The following is a 19429-nucleotide window of genomic DNA, read 5'->3' as shown; positions in this document are numbered from 1 at the left end:
TATTTTCTAACCTGGGAGCTTCAGCCTCTTTGTGATCTCACCTGAGTTCACAGGTCTTCCCCAACACCCATCTGCCACTAACATACAGGAAGTCACTTGATATTCCACCCACCTCTTTAATCCCAGGACACCCCCTGTGCAATTAAAGTTCCCCTGTTCAATAGGGAAGCAAATGAGGCCCACCTGTGACCAGGTCTTGTTTGAAGAGCATCAGGGATAAAGGACCTAACAAGGTGAGAGCGCGCCACAAAACTTATAGTCCTGTCAGGCAATTAGGCGGACACTCCTGGGACCACAGAATGCCACACACACACAGGCACACACACCTAATGCGTACACACACCCCTGTACTTGTGGGTGGGTGAGGCAATTATGCCACAAATTACAACCTGGCTAATCGTCTCTGAACAAATGTCACGTCTGAGTGAGATCTGGGCTTGGTTTAGTTCACATAAGCTGCCCTCTTCTCTCGCCGGATTTATTGATAAGAAAGCAAATTTAGAGTCGCACGTATCAAGATGTAGCCTCCCCGACGCAAAATAGTTAAGGAGGGAAAATTTACAAAGAAGGGAAAAGCACGGCAAGAAATTATCTCAGCTGTAAGCCATTGTGCTAAAAAGCATACACACAGAATAAACAATGAAATCGACCACAGATCCCGACTCATTGTGCCCACGGTTTCTCCGATTAGAAATACAGCACAGTCTTATTTATTTTTTCATCACATTGCGCCATTATTACTATATACAATGCCATCGTTGCCTTTGTAAAAGTGACTCGGCTTTCGAATCGTTGTGTCTTACTGGATTACCATAGATTGCACCATAGATTGCGTGGCCATTTCATTCAACTAAATTCAGTGACTTGTGTGGCCTGTTATCACAACACTTAAGACTTTTGCGTTCGCCCACTGGGATTCCAGCCAGGCCATAAATCAGAGTCTGAAATGACCCTTCTAACCCTGGCCGCATTAACACATGCACTGGTCATTTATAAGCGTTCTTCGATAGACTTCTATACTTTTGCGCTCCGCCGTGGACCCAGGAGGGTGAGCGGAGGTGAGAAAATATTTTTCCTCCACATCCGAGGAGCTTTGGCTTCGACATCAATAAAAGATGTTTTAAACCATGCCAGAATGCTGATGGGCTGTCAGTGTGTGGCAAGGCTATCTAAAAAAATAAATTAATTAATAAAAAATAAAAAATCCTAACTTGTCATTAGTGCGTTTCACTTGATTGTGTTCGCTGTGTTTTTTTCGGGTTGCATCTGTTGGCTGATCATCAAAATGACCATTATGTACTCTAATTCCCTGACCCTGTTTTTATTTCCCAGAAGAGTCATAATGTAGAGCAGCAGACATCTGCGGAAAGCAGACCTGAAATACGACTTTTATTTGTCTGTCGCCTCTCATACGGCATGCACGTATTTGTATGTGTGCGTGTGTGTGTGTGCTTGCGCTGAAGTGGGTTTGTGTGAGGATGTGCATGCACATGCATCACCTATTGAGAGACAATTTATGTCAGTGCCGGAGACAGAATATATTTTCCAGGCATTCACTTCATAAAAGAAACACATCACTTTCAGAGTTGGTCTTGTCTCTTTCCTGGATGCTTCAATGCCTTCCCATGCTGCTACCCCTAAGCAAAACCAAAAGTTTGAATGTCCACATTGTTACAAAGAAACTCCTTTATGCTTAATCTTATGAAGGCAATTAAGTACAATTTCCCCCCTAAAAAAAAAAAAAAAGAAAGAGGCTTCATTTTCACCGTCCACACTACTATAGCATTCATTACATTTGAGTTGGTTAGGATTCTCCATGAGTACTCTGCAAATTGGTCCTTGGTGGAAAGGAGAGCAATTAAGACAAGGCCCCTCTCTCTCCTGTACTTCTTAAATATCTACAGAAGTTTGTGCTGGTGTTTTGGCACGCACAGAGACAAAAGGAGGTTGTTTAATTGTTTTTTAATGGGATATCAAGTCGTCGCTGCCATTAGATGTTGGCAATGGAGGGCAAAGGGGGATAGAGGGAAAGAATGAACTGCAATTAGGTTTGATTAAAGCTATCCTTCTCAATAATCAGCTGTTCTGACAGGACAGGGGGACCCTGGTGGCCGCCGAGATGGAGGAAGGTGTTGAGTGATATTAAGGCCAATGAAGGGGATATTAACATGGCTAATTAAAGCTCTTCCAAAGCCGAGAGAGGAGGCTCTCAGTGGACTGCACTGGATGAAATAATCGGCCAAGGCAGCTATCAGTTGGAGGAGGGAGAGAACAGGAGTGTGGGAAGGGGTGGGGTGCAGTCCACGCGAGGGAAGGGAGAGGCGGGGGAACATGGGGGGAGTGGAGGGAGGGATAGTGGGAGGCGTAAAGGAAAAACTCTGAAGTGTGAAGAAAGACAAAGAGGAAGACATCGACAGGCATATAGAGAAAGACTTCTGGGCCAGCCACAGAAGCTCTTTTTGACATCAAGCCTCTCATTCTGTACGCCCGAAGTCTGCCAGTATAACTAAGACCTGACACGGGCTTTTATCTCCGACAGCTAGTCATACAGGTCCTCAAATCAACGTTAAAACAATCCTGCTCACGCCTCGGTCTAAGGCAATTAATACGGTTCTCCTGTAGTACCTCCATGCTCGCCCACTGCCGAAGCTACTAATCATGCCATAATGATTTCTCTCCCTCTGGTCAAAGGGGAAATAGATTGTCTCTTTAGTAATGCAGCAGGCTCTGCGCCTTCTACTCCCTGGCTTCACAGACCCGGTAATTGAGGAGAAAAAGGCCGACTTTGGCACTTTGACTGATTTGAGGGCTGCTAGACCCTCTTATCTTTACTCTGATCATTTTAGGCTGACACTCAAAGGAAGACCCATCGCCCTAATTCGAGCTCACCCTCTCCCCTCATCAAACAGAGGGGGGAATAGGGAAAAAAAAAAGGAAGAGAGAAGAGGGGGGAAAAAACAAACACAGGAGGTGAGGAAGCCGTTCTCTCATTTAAATGGCCAACTTAATTGCCGGGTTGATGTCACTCATGCATAAATGTCCAACCTTTTGATTTGAGTGAGGAGGGCAAATAAGGATAATGTTGTATTATTAAGGAGGATCTATCGATCTCCGAGGCTTGCTGTCTTCTCATTAGCCTAAGCGAGCCTAGCAGCGCGCTTTATTGTTTTCCTATTGTTTATTATTATTATTATTATTCTTCCACCCAATGAATTGGCTTTTTGGGCTTTATCATATTCAAAAACTCACCAAACTTGGCAGAGGCCTTAAGCCTGTTTAAAATTTACGTATTTTAAAGTCGTCGCAAGAATTGCAACAGAAATGTCTCTACGGCGCCACCTAGAAATTGGAAAAACACCCTTTTTTACCCTCTGCTATTCACTTACTTTATCGTAGAGACATGAAATTTGGTACACTTGTAGAACTCCCCAAGACGCTCAAAATTTACAATTAATGTCATAGTGCAAGTATCACAAGTCAACCATTTTGATTGAAGTTCCCATTTTGACCCCATTTTGCCAATTTTTGCCGTTTACAGCCTTTGTATTTGATCTATCTCCTCCTAGGGATTTTGATTGATCGACTTCAAACTCGGTCAGTCTGTTCATAAGGCATGTCCCATCTAAAGTTATCTAAACGGTGAGTTTTTGAGTATGTTGAAGGGGGGTCAGCAGGGGTCAAAGTTCACCTACTCGCCGTAAAAAAATAAACTGCTATATCTCCTACACAGAAACTCACAGAAGCACCAAAGTTTCTGTGATTCATTATCATCGGGTCTTCTACAATACCCTATGGTCGAATGATGACCTCACTTAGGCCACGCCCCCTGAGAACAGGAAGTGTAATGTTTTACTGTGAACTGTCGCTATCTGACCCCTTTGACCTCATCAAATGAAACTGTGCCCAGACACAGAAAACATGTTGGTGTATTGAGGATTCCAACCCCGACCAGCTACGATGGAGCAGGTGGGCGTGGCGGCGTGGCGAAGTGACCTCTAACGCCATCGCCATACGTTTGGCTCTCAATTCCACATTTTCGGGCCCAACTGCTCCAAATTCACAACGATGGATCCTCATCGACTCCCCGACAGGAATCCATCACAATATTTGTAGGGTGTGGCCTAATTTCTCTATAGCGCCCCCTACAAAACTTTAAATGATCAGCCCCAAGCCATGCTTTAACCTACAAATACGAAACTTTGTACACATCTGTACCTTGTCAGGACGTACAAAAAAGTCTCTTGGAGCCATGGTCTAAACCCCACTGGAAGTCGGCCATTTTGGATTCAAGTTCGGTTTTTAACCCCATTTTTGCCGTTTACAGCCTTCATATTTGATCTATCTCCTCCTAGGGATTTCGATTGATCGGCTTCAAACTCGGTCAGTCTGTTCATAAGGCATGTCTCATCTAAAGTTATCTAAACGGTGAGTTTTTTGAGTATGCTGAAGGGGGGTTAGCAGGGGTCAAAGTTCACCTACTCGCTGTAAAAACATAAACTGCTATATCTCCTACACAGAAACTCACAGAGGCACCAAAGTTTCTGTGATTCATTATCATCGGGTCTCCTACAATACCCTATGGTCGAATGATGACATCACTTAGGCCACGCCCCCTGAGAATAGGAAGTGTCATGTTTTACTGTCAATGGTCGCTATCTGACCCCTTTGACCTCATCAACATGAAACTGTGCCCAGACACAGAAGACATGTTGGTGTATTGAGGATTCCAACCCCGACCAGCTACGATGGAGCAGGTGGGCGTGGTGGTGTGGCGAAGTGACCTGTAACGCCATTGCCATACGTTTGGCTCTCAATTCCACATTTTCGGGCCCAGCTGCTCAAATTCACAAGGATGGATCCTCATCCACTCGCCGACAGAAATCCATCACAATATTTGTAGGGCGTGGCCTAATTTTTCTATAGCGCCCCCTAGAAAACAGCAGCCCATGAAATACAGGTTATGTTATGTTATTAATTATTTAAATATATAGTATTATAAGTTTTTATATATATAAGTTTATTTTGTGGGTGAGAGTACAAATATTAATTAATTTTGGCTAGAATAAAAGAAAACGTAATTCAGCAAAACTGTTTTAAACCATTTCAGTAATTCGCCACTTGGGGTCAGTCTTACTCCACGAATGAAACAGCGGATAAACAGGATGACGAACAATATCAGTATTCCGCCAGCAGGGGTCAGTCTTACTCCACGAATGAAACAGCAGACAAACAGGATGAAGAACAATACCAGTATTGCGTCAGCAGGGGTCAGTGTTACTCCACCAATGACAAACAGATCGACGGCGGATGGCCATGAAAACATTGCGAGCGCGTCTGCCGTGAGATTTCCAAAAGAAAGCTGTTACATTTAACCTGAAATGTTATATGTAAGCCCTCAGATAATTTTTGTTGGCTTAAAACACGGAGTAATGTAGCGTTTTGTTAATAACTGTTATTTACTACCGCAAGTAAATGCATCAATTCCAGTCGTCTGTGCCTTACTGGTCAGTTAAGTGTAACTGTCGTGGAGCTGCTACGTCATAGCAGTCGGCCGGCGACAGCTGGAGCTGCGAAGTTTTCCTGAACATTTTGCCTGCTTTTAGGAGCCACGAACTGGACTACGCTCAACATTTTGCTTGTGTTTTGGAGTTGGAAATCCGAACCACGCTTTTGAGCAAGAAGGCTCTGTTTGACCGGAGTTGGAGCAGTTTTAATGCGCTCTTTGCACTTGAGCTTCCGCGTTCCGGAAATACGGCTCAAATGTTTTTCCAAGGTAACAATTAATAATGTACATCGATCCGAAGCCCACACAAGTAAGCCGGAGAAAAGTTTTAAGATGTTTTGCCTCGTTATACATTCACAGATATGAAGGTGAGTTTTATTTTCTCTAAACTGCTAGCACAAGCCAGCTAGCTTGTGCTAGCAGGATTATTCTCAGACATTTTTCTTGTAAAAATCTGCTATTTAATTATCTAAAGATTTCTCAGCCATTCTAACGGACACTGTTTGTGCCTTATTTCAAGCATATTACGTGTGTTTATTGTTAACGACAATAAAGCAGCGGGGAGGGGGGGGGGGCAGATTACAGTTCAGAGTTTTTGCTTGAATTATGACGAACAAAAACGAGCCCAGAGCTTACTCTGGTATCGGAGTTCTAGTTCAGCTGACTGTTCAGATTGAGAGTTATTACTTTTAGAAAAATATTGCCGTGTTGCTTAAGATTTCTGTGTTATTTTCGTTTTATTACTTTTGCATGCTTGTTGTGAATGGCTCATTAAGACGGTGCTTAGAGCGGTGTGTACGGCGTTAGCTTCAAGTGGTAGCTTTAACTTGTAGCAACGAATATTTACAAGCTGTCTTAATTGAGGATCGCTTGGAAATTCATGAAAACTTAAACAAAGTACATAGTATTGTTTTATTTGTGTCTTAAGTACTTTGTTTATAGCAGTCATAGTTTCTGAAAGTGGAAAAAAGAGCCGCATTCGGGTATACAGTTGTGACGTCAGCGCGGCAGGTGCAAAGAGCCCATTGCTGTTCGTTTAAACAGTCGTTAGTCGCGGTGCGGTGAGTAATTTATTCCTTCCTGCTGTTTCTGGAAGCCGTCATGTTTGGAACAGTTATTCTGAGGAGGATGCTAACCCAATGCCTGAGGCCTGCAACGTTTTTAATGCTAACGAAGCGCTTTACTAATTCAATAAACTGAATAGTGTGTTTCATACATCCAGTTTCATACATTCAGACTTGTTTGTTATTATGTATAGAAGATGTTTAAAATGTCGTTTCAAAGAGCTCTGAGAAAATGCTAAGTATCTTTTTACCGATCCAATGGGGTTGTAATATTTAGTTGCAGCACTTCCTGTGATTAATACCTAATTAATGGATGGGATTCAGCCTGTGCTATTGTTCTAATGTGCTGAAAGTTAACTGTGCTCTGTTAATGTGCATTGCCCTTGGTTTATTACTGAACAGTGCGGTTTATTAAACTGATACATCTTAACCTTCACCATTTTCCTGACTCATTTCACAATAACGTCAAAGTTGCACTGCATTTAGATCTCAGTTGTAGTTAACATCAAGCATGTGGGTGTGGCTTAGTGTAAAACTCACTATTTACCATGAAACATCAACATTAAATGACTTCCAAATGCAAGATCACAGCTGCATCACACTTCCTCTGTCTTTCTAGAGAACAGCCCTGAACACATTTCCATGGTCACTTGATGACCTCACTGTAGCCCCGCCCACTTTTAAGAGGCAGTCACATGTTTTTTCTGCTGTATATTTTACTGTTATTCTATCATTTATATGGGTTTCATCATGTGAATACTGACTAAAAATGATAACATGATGAACTCTATGAATGCTGGCTGCTGACCGAACCGCATTGGGGTGTAGAAATGACGAAATGCAGTTCTTCGCCATGTGCATATGATCGGCTCTAAATGACACGTGGATCATCCGACAGGCACCAAATTGAATACGTATGACCTTTGTTGACCTCTAAAGAGCAAAACAGCATTGAAATGTATTTTGACTCCACTGTGCCCCCTACATTAATCCGCCAGCTATATTTCCTCGCTAAAACAATGAATCTGCACCACATTTTTTGCATCGTCAAGGAGCGCCGCCGAACGCGTCGATGCGTACCGCCTGGTGGACGGGCGCGGAAACTGCGCAACAACAAGCGTTGATGGAAACTGAGCAACAGCTTCCGCGGTGCGGGCGGACGTGCTGAAAACTGCGTGAGAGCTTCTGTGGTGGCTGGCGTGAGGCGGCGGTTGCTCGTACCCCGCGGAGGCCAATAGGCCGGAGCGGCGCTTGGCTGCGAGGGCCGCTCGAGGCTGCTTGCAGCTTTAATTTTTCTTTTTTTTCAGTGTTTTTGCAAATTATTGAAAAGTTTTCATTCATCCTCATTTAAGGCCATAAACATCTTAAATACAACTTGATTTTCTGTTGGTGTTTAATTACAAGTATTTATGTCACATGTTCAGTATATGTTGCATTAGTATATTGTTGGTTTGTTGTTGTTTTGTTTTTTTTTTTTTTACTTAATTTGATTTGAATGTTACCATTTTGTTTTATACCAGCTAACCTTCTCAGTACTGCCACTAAAAATTAACCTCTGTGCTCATATTAATTCAGATGCATTGTCTGTTTTCAAATATATAAAGTCAAGTCAAGTTTGTTTCATTTCTTCTTTTAGCTCTGATGAATTTTACTGTTATTTTTATTTTAATAAAACGACAAATTTTAATCTCAGACCTTCAACCTTTCCTCAAAACTCTGAAATTGTCCCGCTTCTGAAGCGAAATTATTCGTGTTAAAGCCGATGTTTTGGGTAATTGAAGTAAAAAGAGTTTTTTGTTAATTTGACCATCCACCTAATTAATCATGTATGTCAATTTCTCCTCCACATGATTACAAAAATATTTTTCTTGAAAATTGTACATTTTCCTATTGGAATTATAAAAAAAAAACATACATTTATAGATGATTGGAAAGTGTATCTTTAAATGTGTTTGACTCAAAGACAACATTTTGGTGGTCAGATAAACTCATACTTCCTATAATCCTTCGAAAGCAGTGTATCTCGTATAAAACCATCCAAGAAAAAGCTACTTAACCTCACAAAAGGTATCATACTTTATTAAGCTATTATGCCTGTTGAATAATTGTTATTATATAGGTTCCATTTCTGAAATTTAAACCTAAAAGGTCTCGTGTTGAATTTAAACCTTCTTTATAATTGTTTATTTTTGTTTAAATTCTCCGAATTATTTAACAACTTTTCAGTGATTTCTTAAATTACTTACAGCAAAGCAATTTTTTTCTATCGATAGTACACCTTGTTCTTATTGTTCAAAAGAGCTTCCCTGTATTTACTCAGGCCGTTACACAATACACTGACAGATGGCCACAGTATCTGTAAGAGGCAGGTATTGACAACTCTAAGCTCCTGATTGGTGCCCCGGCACTAATGACTAGCATGCAGTGTCCACAGCCGGCAGCCATGACAGTGAGGTCATCCGTTGCGGGGTGGTGAGTATCGATCACCACCCAGCTCTAGCCCATCAGGCCCCAGCTGCCTCCCAGACTCAATGGGCCCCTGTTACAAGAGCCCTGTAAGAAACGGCTCCCAACACCAGACTACAATCTGCTGACACCAGATCTCTACGCTGAGATAGTAGTACACGGGTCAATAGCATATCGGATTTCCAAAACGCCAGGGTCTTAATGTCAAGCCTCCTGCCTTTCCTACCTACTGCTCTGGTTATTAGGCACTTCACTGAACTGCATTCAGATCCCTGTTGTGACAAGGAGGGGCAGGTAAAACGAGAAATAGAGACACTTATAGATCTTAATCTTCCCCGAACACTTATTTATGCAGCTGAGTAGGCCCAGATATACATTCCAGTTAAGACCTTGGGAGGCCGCACTGAGCAAACTCGACCCTCTCCATCATATTTCTGGTTTGCTGCTGTTCTCCCTCGTCAAACGGGGCTGTTTTTTCTTGCCTTAGCTGAAGTAAACCACAGCACATTAACAATATTTGCTCTACCCCTGTACAAGCGCCAAGGGACCAGACCAACAGATCCTATCACTTCTTTATCAGGGAACAAGTGCCTCACTATCCAACCTTATTGGGTTTGGGAGATTAACCCCTTCCACCCACTGGTGCTGCCCACCTCCTCAGAGAGCAGCAAGGCAGATGTTGCTGTGATTATTATTGTTCGACATCAAATACCCCCGACTGCACGTCTCAGAATTTATTAGGTATTTCCAAGGCCCTTTCTGGGTTTTTTTCACTTCTATATTTTTTCAGCTGCTATTGTCGGTTCATTCCGCTGTTTCATATTTCATATTTTTGTAGCTCGTACATGTGTGTTGCAAAGGTGTCACAAATAATTTATGTGCTTCCTCTGCAACGTAAGATGTAGCTCTGTCCCTCCATTCATCCCTCTTTACCCTTTCCACCAGCACCAGCACCACCACCCCCATCTTCTCTAATGGGCAGAGTGGCATTGACATTATTTCACTTGAGGATCCCTCACTCTGTCAATCCCTCTTCATTTACTCCATGGCTACAGGACTCATTATGGTATCTCTTCCTCCTTCACTCTCCCTCACACGCTCACTCATTCTCCTCACCTCCTGTCTCACTTTCTCTCCACCTCACTCTCGCTCTCTCTCTCTCTTCCCCTCTCTCTTTCTCGACACTGTTAGTTTCTTACTTAAGAGAATCACTCGTCTTCACAAATGGTTTCACGTCAAGCCCACTCCTAGCTATAGCCCCCACTGATTCCCTTCGGGTTTTGGCATAGGTTTACTGTAACAGATTAGACGAAGACTTGGAGCTCCTGCTAACTATCCATCACTAGCTAACAGTGGACTAAGGCTGTGTGCTTTATGCAGCTTTTAGCTTCAGCCCCGCCACACACTGCATGTTTAGCCCCAAGCTTTCTCTGCTCTATCTGCCGTTCCCATCCCATTCACATCGAGACACCGCAGAGGCTGTGTACTGTTCCACGCTGTTCTTTGTTTTACTCAGAATACGACATTACTCTACCGGGACTTTGAACACAATATAATAAGACGCTGGACATAAATTATTCTGCGTTACTTTGTCTTGCCTGGTGCTGTGGTAAAAACAAATCTGATGTTAAATGCTGCTGCAGAACAAACATCATCTGCATTAAAAGTGGAATCTCTCAATACAGCTGAATTGTTGTTTACCCCTGAAAAAAAAAAAAAAACCTGTGAAGTTCACTACAAATTATAGGCATTGGCAAGCAAGAAATTCTCAGGGTATAGCATTAGGTAAAAACAGTGAGGTTTAATGGTAGCCAAGTTTTAAAGAAAAATCTTTTTTTTAGAAAGAGAAAACAAATAATTATTTCTAACTTTTCCAACATCTCAAATGTTACAGTTTTAATAAAGTCATCAACTATCTGTTGTTACATAATGATCCTAAACCAAAATAAAAAGTAAATGACCATTTTTAGAAGTAGTTTTCTACCACTTACTACACATAATATAATCAGTTCCAACTCTGGCAGAGATGCAACAGAGTAGCACAGGTTTAATAATCTATCATAAGCTAGCTATGTGGCTATGTAGCTTTCAGTCAGCTGCTTGACAGACCTGCCATTTTGCAACTTTAGTTTTATAGCAGTTCTCCAATTTCCAAAGCCATGACACTTGTCCAGACAGAAAAATACTTTGTTCATGTAAACAAGAGATAGCATGGCAGCCTTATTTCAGCCAGCTGGCTGGCAGTTTTCTGACTGGTTGGTTTAGATAAAGTCTAGATGTGTTGGTTTTTACATGTTTGCATCAGTGCAATCCAGCCATTTCTGTTGAATGCTGATGTTCACTTTAATAAAATTATGACTTCCACTAATCTATGTTACTGTATTTTAACAATTAACCTAACCCTAGTTACACACCCCGTGAATGATGCTAAGCTTAAATTCCCCATTTGTGAACAGTTCTAAGGACCTGTCTTGAGAATTTGTTTCAACTCATTTTTTGATGCTCATAATCTAGAAAGCACAATTTTGCCGCTCCCTATTTGGTTTCTGAAAGGTTCATAAAATGATGATCTGTTGCATTGCAGTGGTTTTATAATCCACCGAGGCTCATTGTACTGACATTATACTTCATGGCTTCTTCTCATTGAGTTGCACATGATAATTTCTTTGCTTCACTCTACTATATTATATCCTGTCACATCAAATTGAATTGCTTTGTAATTATTATAGTCAAAACATGCCAAACTGAATATAACTGTGGTTGAGTTGTATCAGATTAGAGTTTGCAGCTTATGCATCTTTATTTTAGCAGATTGCTAAGCAGTGTATTGAGATCCATATTATTTCTGTTTCAAAGCAGATATATAAGAAAACTCACATAAGAATGGTATGTTGATGGTTTAAATTAGCAAGACCTTGGTATAGTGGTAAAATGTCCACGCCTATTACCAGTGTTGTCTATGGCAGTCAGACCAGTGTAGACTGAGAAATTTCTGCCATTGCAAAAACAATCACACACATCAACAACACAGCTGCCAGGAATATTTACTCACCAGCTGGACACCATAGAGGTATCTGCTTGTTATGTTCTTTTTTTTTTTTTTTTTTTTTTTTCCGTGTGTGCATAAAAGGAAATATGTGGCTTTGATTACTGGTCAATGCTGCAGCTTGTGGCCTTGAGGAAATACCAGTCAGCACCTCCCTGCACTGGTGAGATGGAAGATAAGCATATGTTGGCGTGGCTGGTTGAATAGTTGTATTTAGGGTGTTGGACGTGGTGTTCTGCGGGCTCTTGGAGTCTGTTCACAACGAAAGCCATACAGCACAGGCGCTCTCCTGTGACACCCCTCGGAGTGATCAGACCCAGGCGAGGTGCAGAGGAACACGGCTGTACAGCGAAGGTTAGCGGGGAGGCTGTGACCGCTCACGGTACAGACAGCCTTGGTGAACTCAGCATGCCATCAGGGGCTGATTTACATGTGTGTGTGCTGCTTTTAGGTCACCGAGTCAATGGTTTTGCAGTCTGTCCATGCGTGTTCATATTTATGTGAGTGTTACTCTACATCATATTTTTACTAATGTATAATACATACATCTAAAGTGGCTGTCAGAGCTGATCAGTCATCATGAAGCAGTGACTGTGACATTGCCACTACTTTGACGCATTCTCAGAAGACTTTAAAAAAAAGAGAGAGGGGGGGGGGGAACATAACGGACTGTCATGTAGGTAGGGGGTATAGAGACAGAAAGACAGAGAGTGGGTCGGTGCTTAAAGCTAACAGGTAACCTTTCTCTGCACCTAGGACAAAGGCAGGGGGGAAAAAGAAAATGTCAAATTAAGAGAGGCCAGGCAGAGAGACGTGGCTGCCATATTTGTGTGAAAGCCCAGTGCTGTTGGCAGCAGAGATGGCTGCTTTCTGATTCATCTGGGGCCGTATGGCAAAGCTTTGTCAGTCTGTGCGAGGTATAAATAATTCAGGGTGAGAGATGGCAATTACAGGGCCCTGCACAACCAAAATGAATATTTTATAAGGACTAAAACTGCCCTGGAATGAATCACACACATGGAGTCACACACACGCATGAGTGTAAGTGAATGTGTGCACGCATACACACATGCACACAAACACACAAAGGTAGGTCTATGAACCCTTAGCACGGCTGTTGTATTGTTGACAATGTGACTATTAAGTTAGCCTTTGCATTCGCAGGTAAATCATTTTTCATATTCTTGTAAACACATATGATCTCTGTCTATATATTGTTTTATTAGTTTGTTTTATTAAAAAAAAACTTGCCAGAAAAAAATTGAATTTAAAAAATGTTTAGTATGTATGTATGTAATGTGTTATGTATTGATCAAATTGAACTAAAGTTTAAAAAAAAAGTGCAAAAATGTAAAGTTAGAAAGAATCAGATTCAGAGTCTGTACTTTTTGACCCTGTAAATATGGTCTTTGTGTGTGAGCAAAGGAAAAGAGGGAGCGTAGTGTTTGTGTGTTGGTGGGTGTGGGGTTGATGGGGGGGGACTGAAATGCTAATGGGAAAAGATTAAACCCAAAAGCCGCCCGGAGCATTTGCCTCTAAAAGGTTTTGTCTGTCAGGTTTCCTGCAAAAGTCTGTCTTTATAATTCTGAGACAAAAAATAACATTGTTCCTCAGTCCTGAGGAGCGCAGTGGCTTGGTTGAATGGCCATTGTGTGAGCCTAGCTAATGATACCTTAGCTTTTGTGAGAGGGAGGCCAGGTAGGTCTGTGACATCAACGTCACACAAGTGCTTCTCTGTCCGGATGTTTAGGGAAGGATTTCGTCCCGTGGTGGGAAAGGAGTATGGAGAATAAACAGGTTCCACTTTTGAGCCGACATTCTGAACCCCACATGTTGAAGGAAAATTTCTTTAAAAAACGTAAGATTCATAACTATTACCAAACTGTATGCAATACACAGGTGAAACCAGATATTTACACACACTGAACTGAATAACAGAAAAGCACGTTTCAGAAGTTTACCAGCATTTCTTCAGTATTTTGTATAATTACCATAACCTACCATGCTTTCTTAAAGCATGGTAGGTTATGCCCATTCCTCCCAACAGAGGAATGCCCATTCCTCCCAACAGACCTGGTGTAACTGAGTCAAGTGAGTTAGGCACCTTGTTCACACTCATCTTTTTAGCTCTGTCCTGAAAGTTTCTATCAGACATAGGCTATTTGATGGTCTTTTTAAAAATATAAAATGGCTTAAGGACAACAACAGAATATCTAATGTGTTATGTTTAGCTCATTTCCCATTTGGAAGACCAGTTTGTGCTCAAGCTTTAACTACCTGGCTGATGTTTTGAGATGTTGCTTCAATATTTTCACATAATGTTTCTTTCCATCACACTGTCAACTGTTTGGCAAAGACTATCAGCCTCTTTTTCCAGCAAAACAACTCCACCGCGCAATGCTGCAACTTCTGAAATTCCCTGTGAGGATGATGTGCTCTGGCATGCAAACTTATCTTTTATTTCATTAAATATAACTGAGTACATTATGGCCAAATATGTTAATTGCAGTTTCAGCAGACTATAGAACACAATTTCAACATTTAAGGTATTTGTCCCTGAGTGCATCTGCAAACTGTAATAAATCGATCAGTCATTTTGAAGTAGTCGAGTCTTCTTTTCTGAGTGATCTGAGTATGAGTCCTCATTGAGAACTAAATAGTGTAATTTATTCATTCTTTCATTCATGAGTGTGAGAGCCAGGACCAAAGCTTACTGTAGAAATTTTAGCATTTTTAAACAATAAAAGTACCAATGTACCAAAAATCTATAGATTTAATAAACGAGCAGACTTATATAGAATGACAAGGTCCGGGTTCCATCAGAAATCAGATTTTTTAAAATTATTATTATTATTATTATTATTTTAAAATGTAAGCAGAATATTTTCGATTTCAAACAATATTGTTAACTTTTTTTTTAATGGTAAAAATATTAAATTCTATTTGCACTATAAAGGTTGTTAAAGTCAGTTAACATTTAATATAACCACCAAAAGTGGTGTGTAGTTCATAAGTGATCAGTTCTTAAAATTTACACCTCGGAAACATTCAAAAGTTTTTTAAATCAAGCATTTTTGTAAGTAAAATTATTTTTAGAAAAATGCCAAAAAAAGAAATATGATGATAACATTATTTTTTTCTCACTGCCAAACACCCTTAACTTACCTTTATCTAATCATAAATATAATATTTGTGTGTCAGTTTCTGGAAGAACTACCACAGCACTGAATGATATAATTCTGTCTCTTTTTTTTTTTCCTCCCGCCCCACTTCTTTCTTTATTTCAGTGGGCGTGTGGACGTTTTGTCAGTCCAAAGGGAAGATGGCAACCCTCTGAGGGAGGAGAGACCCCATGCATGAAGACACAGAACGCATGTGTTGGAAAAAGTGACAGCGAGGCAAATGCTAAGAGAAAGCTGCTTCCTAACCAAACCGCACACTGTTAGTGATACAGCTCGTTGTTATGAAGGCAGCTGACAAAACCCTAGCATGGCATGTCTCGCCCCGCTTGTGAATTTTCAAAGGCTGTGATTTGCAAATAACATGAGTCTCTGGGCATAGACTGGGCATGTAAGTACAGTGGGAGAAAAAAAAGCTCCCCCCCCCCTGTTCTGCTGGGGAAACCATTACTTGTCAGCTCAGTTCTTTGTCAGGAACCTGACAGATAAATAGACGGTGTTTTGCTGCTCAGTCCTCCTGCCTTATGTACACAGAGGCGCGTGTCTGCTTCCACATGCAGGTTGACTAGCTTTAGGCAGAGGAATTTGTTGAAAGACACCCTGCCGCTTCTCAGGGCAATGACTGAAAATATCGTGGGCCACTTCAGACAAGCCTCAGACAACAAACAATGGGGGATGATGTGTAACCAAATAAAACACAGATCGGATAGCTGGGTCTGAGCACCACTACAGGGCTTATTTTTCATGCAAATTACTACTAATGAGCTTCCTGAAATCTGACTAATTATATCAAAGTGATTTCTTTAATTAGTTTGTAATAAGTCCTCGCAAAAAAAAAAAAAAAACATAGTAAACAGATTAGGCTATATAAAAATATCAATTTGTCACACTTATATAAGACTCTGCACAGTTGGGGCTAATCTAGCTTTTCCAAATGCAAGAGCAAACATTTATTAAAGAATTAAACACGCACATAGAGAATAGTTGGTAGCATTAAAGAGGCGCGTCTTTTGCATATTTGTTACTGTTCCTCCACCATAGTTATAGGGAAGAAGCCTCTGAAAAGATGAACCTAATAGTGGGTGTAATGACTTCCACATATGTGACTGGTGGGGAGTTTAATAATTCAATACTCTAATAAAAAATTCAGTAATTAAAAGTCGTGAAATATTTTAACTATCTAGCTCAAGCAGAGCTGGTCTTATTTTAATCAGCCATCAGAGATTACACTTGCGAGTGACTGGAAACACTGCCCATCAAACCCAAACACCTACTTTGAAAAAAGGGCAGATGACGTTTGAAGAGATAAGAAATTGAATTTATCTAGCACTTTGCACCTCTTGTTAATCCGACAACATTCCTCAAAATTCCCCAAAGAGTGAAGGAAAAAAAGAAATCTCTAATATAGTACCGGCCACAGGAGAACTGCAGAGACTACCGATCTTTTCTGATACCTTCAATCTGCACTGAGATGGATTAAACATTCAATTTGTTACTCGCCAGACCACCACCTTGGCTCACCACTTACCATACAAATGGAAAACACGCTAGTAATCTATTAGCCTGCCTGGCCTGACACTGTATTATGTTGTATTTGTATTATATTTACTTCAGGGAAATTACGATTCAAGTCATATTTATCTTCGTGTGGAAATGTGTGTCTAAATGGAAATCACCTATAGTGCGAGGGTGGATGCAGAGCAATACTAATGTGATCCATGAACCGTGCGATTTAGTCACCCTCTATGGATGCACTATGGGCTGATTCTACATATCAAACATGCTCTCCCCCTGTTAAAGCCCGTACCCAGAGCCCCCGATGCTGTTTGATAATTATTACGCTTACATTACAGCACAAGACCTTGCCTGTGGAGCTGCAAGAGCCAGCCCCTTTTCCTATAAACACACACACACTCGCACGCGCTCGCACACACACACACACACACACACTCCTTTTGTCATATACAGTAGTAAACAGCTTCCCAGTAAGCTGTTTGCACTTCACTGCCCGCTTTAGGAAATAAAAACAAAGAGCAAATTGGGGGTTTTGCGTCTCGGTGAATAAATAAGGTTGTTTTACTCACAGAATCCATTACCTTTTAAAACATGTGCCTAATGCGTGGAGTCTTTTCATTCCACAAACAAAGCTCAAATTAGGAATTAAATACTTTCATATTTAGATAACAGCATTAGCTCCCTGACATCAGTGTTAAAAAAAAAGAAAAAATTTGGACGCCATCCATATCATTCCCGCGCCTCCATTGTTACGTTAAATTGCAATATTAATCCCACGCTCAGACTGAGGTGCTGCTGCTTTTTATGTGGTACACTTGAATTATGCTATTGAAGTAATTGATAGTGATTCAGTCATTGAGGGTACTAATCCCAGGATTCAGTTCATCTCTCTCAGTGCCATTTACCTCCAGATGTTTAGGGTTTGGGGGTAATCAATAAAGAGGGAATAAAGATTGGCATGCACAATACTCCCCTTGACAAGCTCCAGCCGAATGTTTGTCAAGCAAATTAAACACACTTAGACTTTTCACCTGCTCCTACAACGACACCACATATGGCCGTGAAGTTAAAAATAAGAAACTGTGCATACATTACCATGCATAATGCACAACTCCCTCCATTTAATATGCAAATTTTGTAAAATATTACTGAATACCTTCTGTTCAGAATGAATAAATTTGAATTGCAATTAGAATAATCTTGTATAATTAATGAAAACTGTCAATTTTGGTTCCGAAGTAATTTGATTAGCATGTTGATAGGACACTTATCAAGTTCAGTAAACTGTTAGATTAAGAAGATGAAAAAAGGAGAGATTCTAAGGATATTTTTCTCAACGGCTCTGACATTTTCCCTTGGCATTGTAAACAAAGACAGTAGCTGGCAAACTTCCTGATTCGGGAGGTGGAGGGGGCTGGGGGGGAGAGGGTGTAACAGAGGAAGAGAAATAGAGACGAGGACAGAGATAGAGAGCCTCTTGAGATAATCTGCGAATCTCAGTCCGCAGATGAAAAGAAGTCTATCGTCAAGGCTCCTGAGCGAGCCACTCATCTCTGCCCTCTGCTCTCCAGCTAAGCCCGAGTTTATGGGATTTATCTCGCGAACCATTTGTAGTTTTCATATCACATGATGAGTTAAAAACAGCACAGAGCTTCTCTAAATGTTTCCAGGCTATGAATGTGGAGTTCTCAGCTCGAACCCGCAGACAGCGAATCCCAGACTACAATTCTTCTGAGAGCAGCTATCTATTAGCAATCAACAAATTGATGTGCGCTATTGTTGCATTGTATAAAACAGAACCATCTGTACTGTCTACAGATGAACAGAGCTAGTGACCTCCTTTTCCCCTCTCTTTCTCTGCTCATTAGCTATCCTGATCCTCTTTCTCTCCCTGCCTTTAGTTTTCAAACCCCCAAATGAGACCTAAATCGCTTGCAATACAGGTTAGCTCGAGGAGGAGGGGTGGATGGAGGTGGGGGGGGCAAACATCTGTCGCGCTAGGTACCCGCATGCAGCTCGGGGTATCTCCTGCGAGGAACTTTGGGGATGTTTAATTCATAAACGCTGTCATCCATGTAAACCTCCTGATTTCATAATGACTAACTCTTGGTGGTTTAATTAATTTAATAATGCCTTTCAGAAGCCATAAATGAAAGGGTCTCTGAAGTGGCGCATTAATTAGCCGACGCCGATGCTACCCCTGTCAGACTGGTGGCTGTCAAAAAGCGGGGCAGAGCGGAGGATGGGCACAGCTGACGTCTCCGGGTTCAAAGGTCATGCCAATCACACTCCTCAACGCGCTTAATGAGTCATAATTTGCGTCTCGTACACATGTGTGTCAGGGGGTCAACCTGTGGTCATGTCCGTAATTCTAGACCACATGAAAATAAACGGCGGTGCGACAAGGTAGTTACATCCTCAGTAATAAGTAGTGGCATGGTCGCATAATGTTCCAGCTTGTATTTACACGCTAACCCCCCTCTCTAAAGCAGGACTCCATCACAATGTTGCCTTTTATCGTATAATGGCATGATTCTCTTCTGCTTTAAAGGGAAAGTTCAGATGTTTTAGAAGTAATGTTCTGTGAAGCTATTATGAGTAACAGTTCCCTTACGTGTAGTTGAAGGATATCTCAGTGGGATTTTAGAAAATTGAA

At 41.3% G+C, this 19429-nt stretch overlaps 1 protein-coding gene across 6 annotated transcripts in view; it reads right to left on the bottom strand.

The window, feature by feature from the left end:
* ebf3b (EBF transcription factor 3b) overlaps window positions 1-19429 on the bottom strand; it is a 93882-nt gene that overhangs the window by 36824 nt on the left and 37629 nt on the right. The window lies entirely within an intron of this gene.

This window comes from Poeciliopsis prolifica, unplaced genomic scaffold (genome assembly GCF_027474105.1).
Source record: "Poeciliopsis prolifica strain line A6 unplaced genomic scaffold, Auburn_PproV2 SCAFFOLD005, whole genome shotgun sequence".
Lineage (NCBI taxonomy): Eukaryota > Metazoa > Chordata > Actinopteri > Cyprinodontiformes > Poeciliidae > Poeciliopsis > Poeciliopsis prolifica.
Note: the sequence above shows the minus strand (reverse complement) of the source record. Positions and strands in the feature narration are given on the sequence as shown.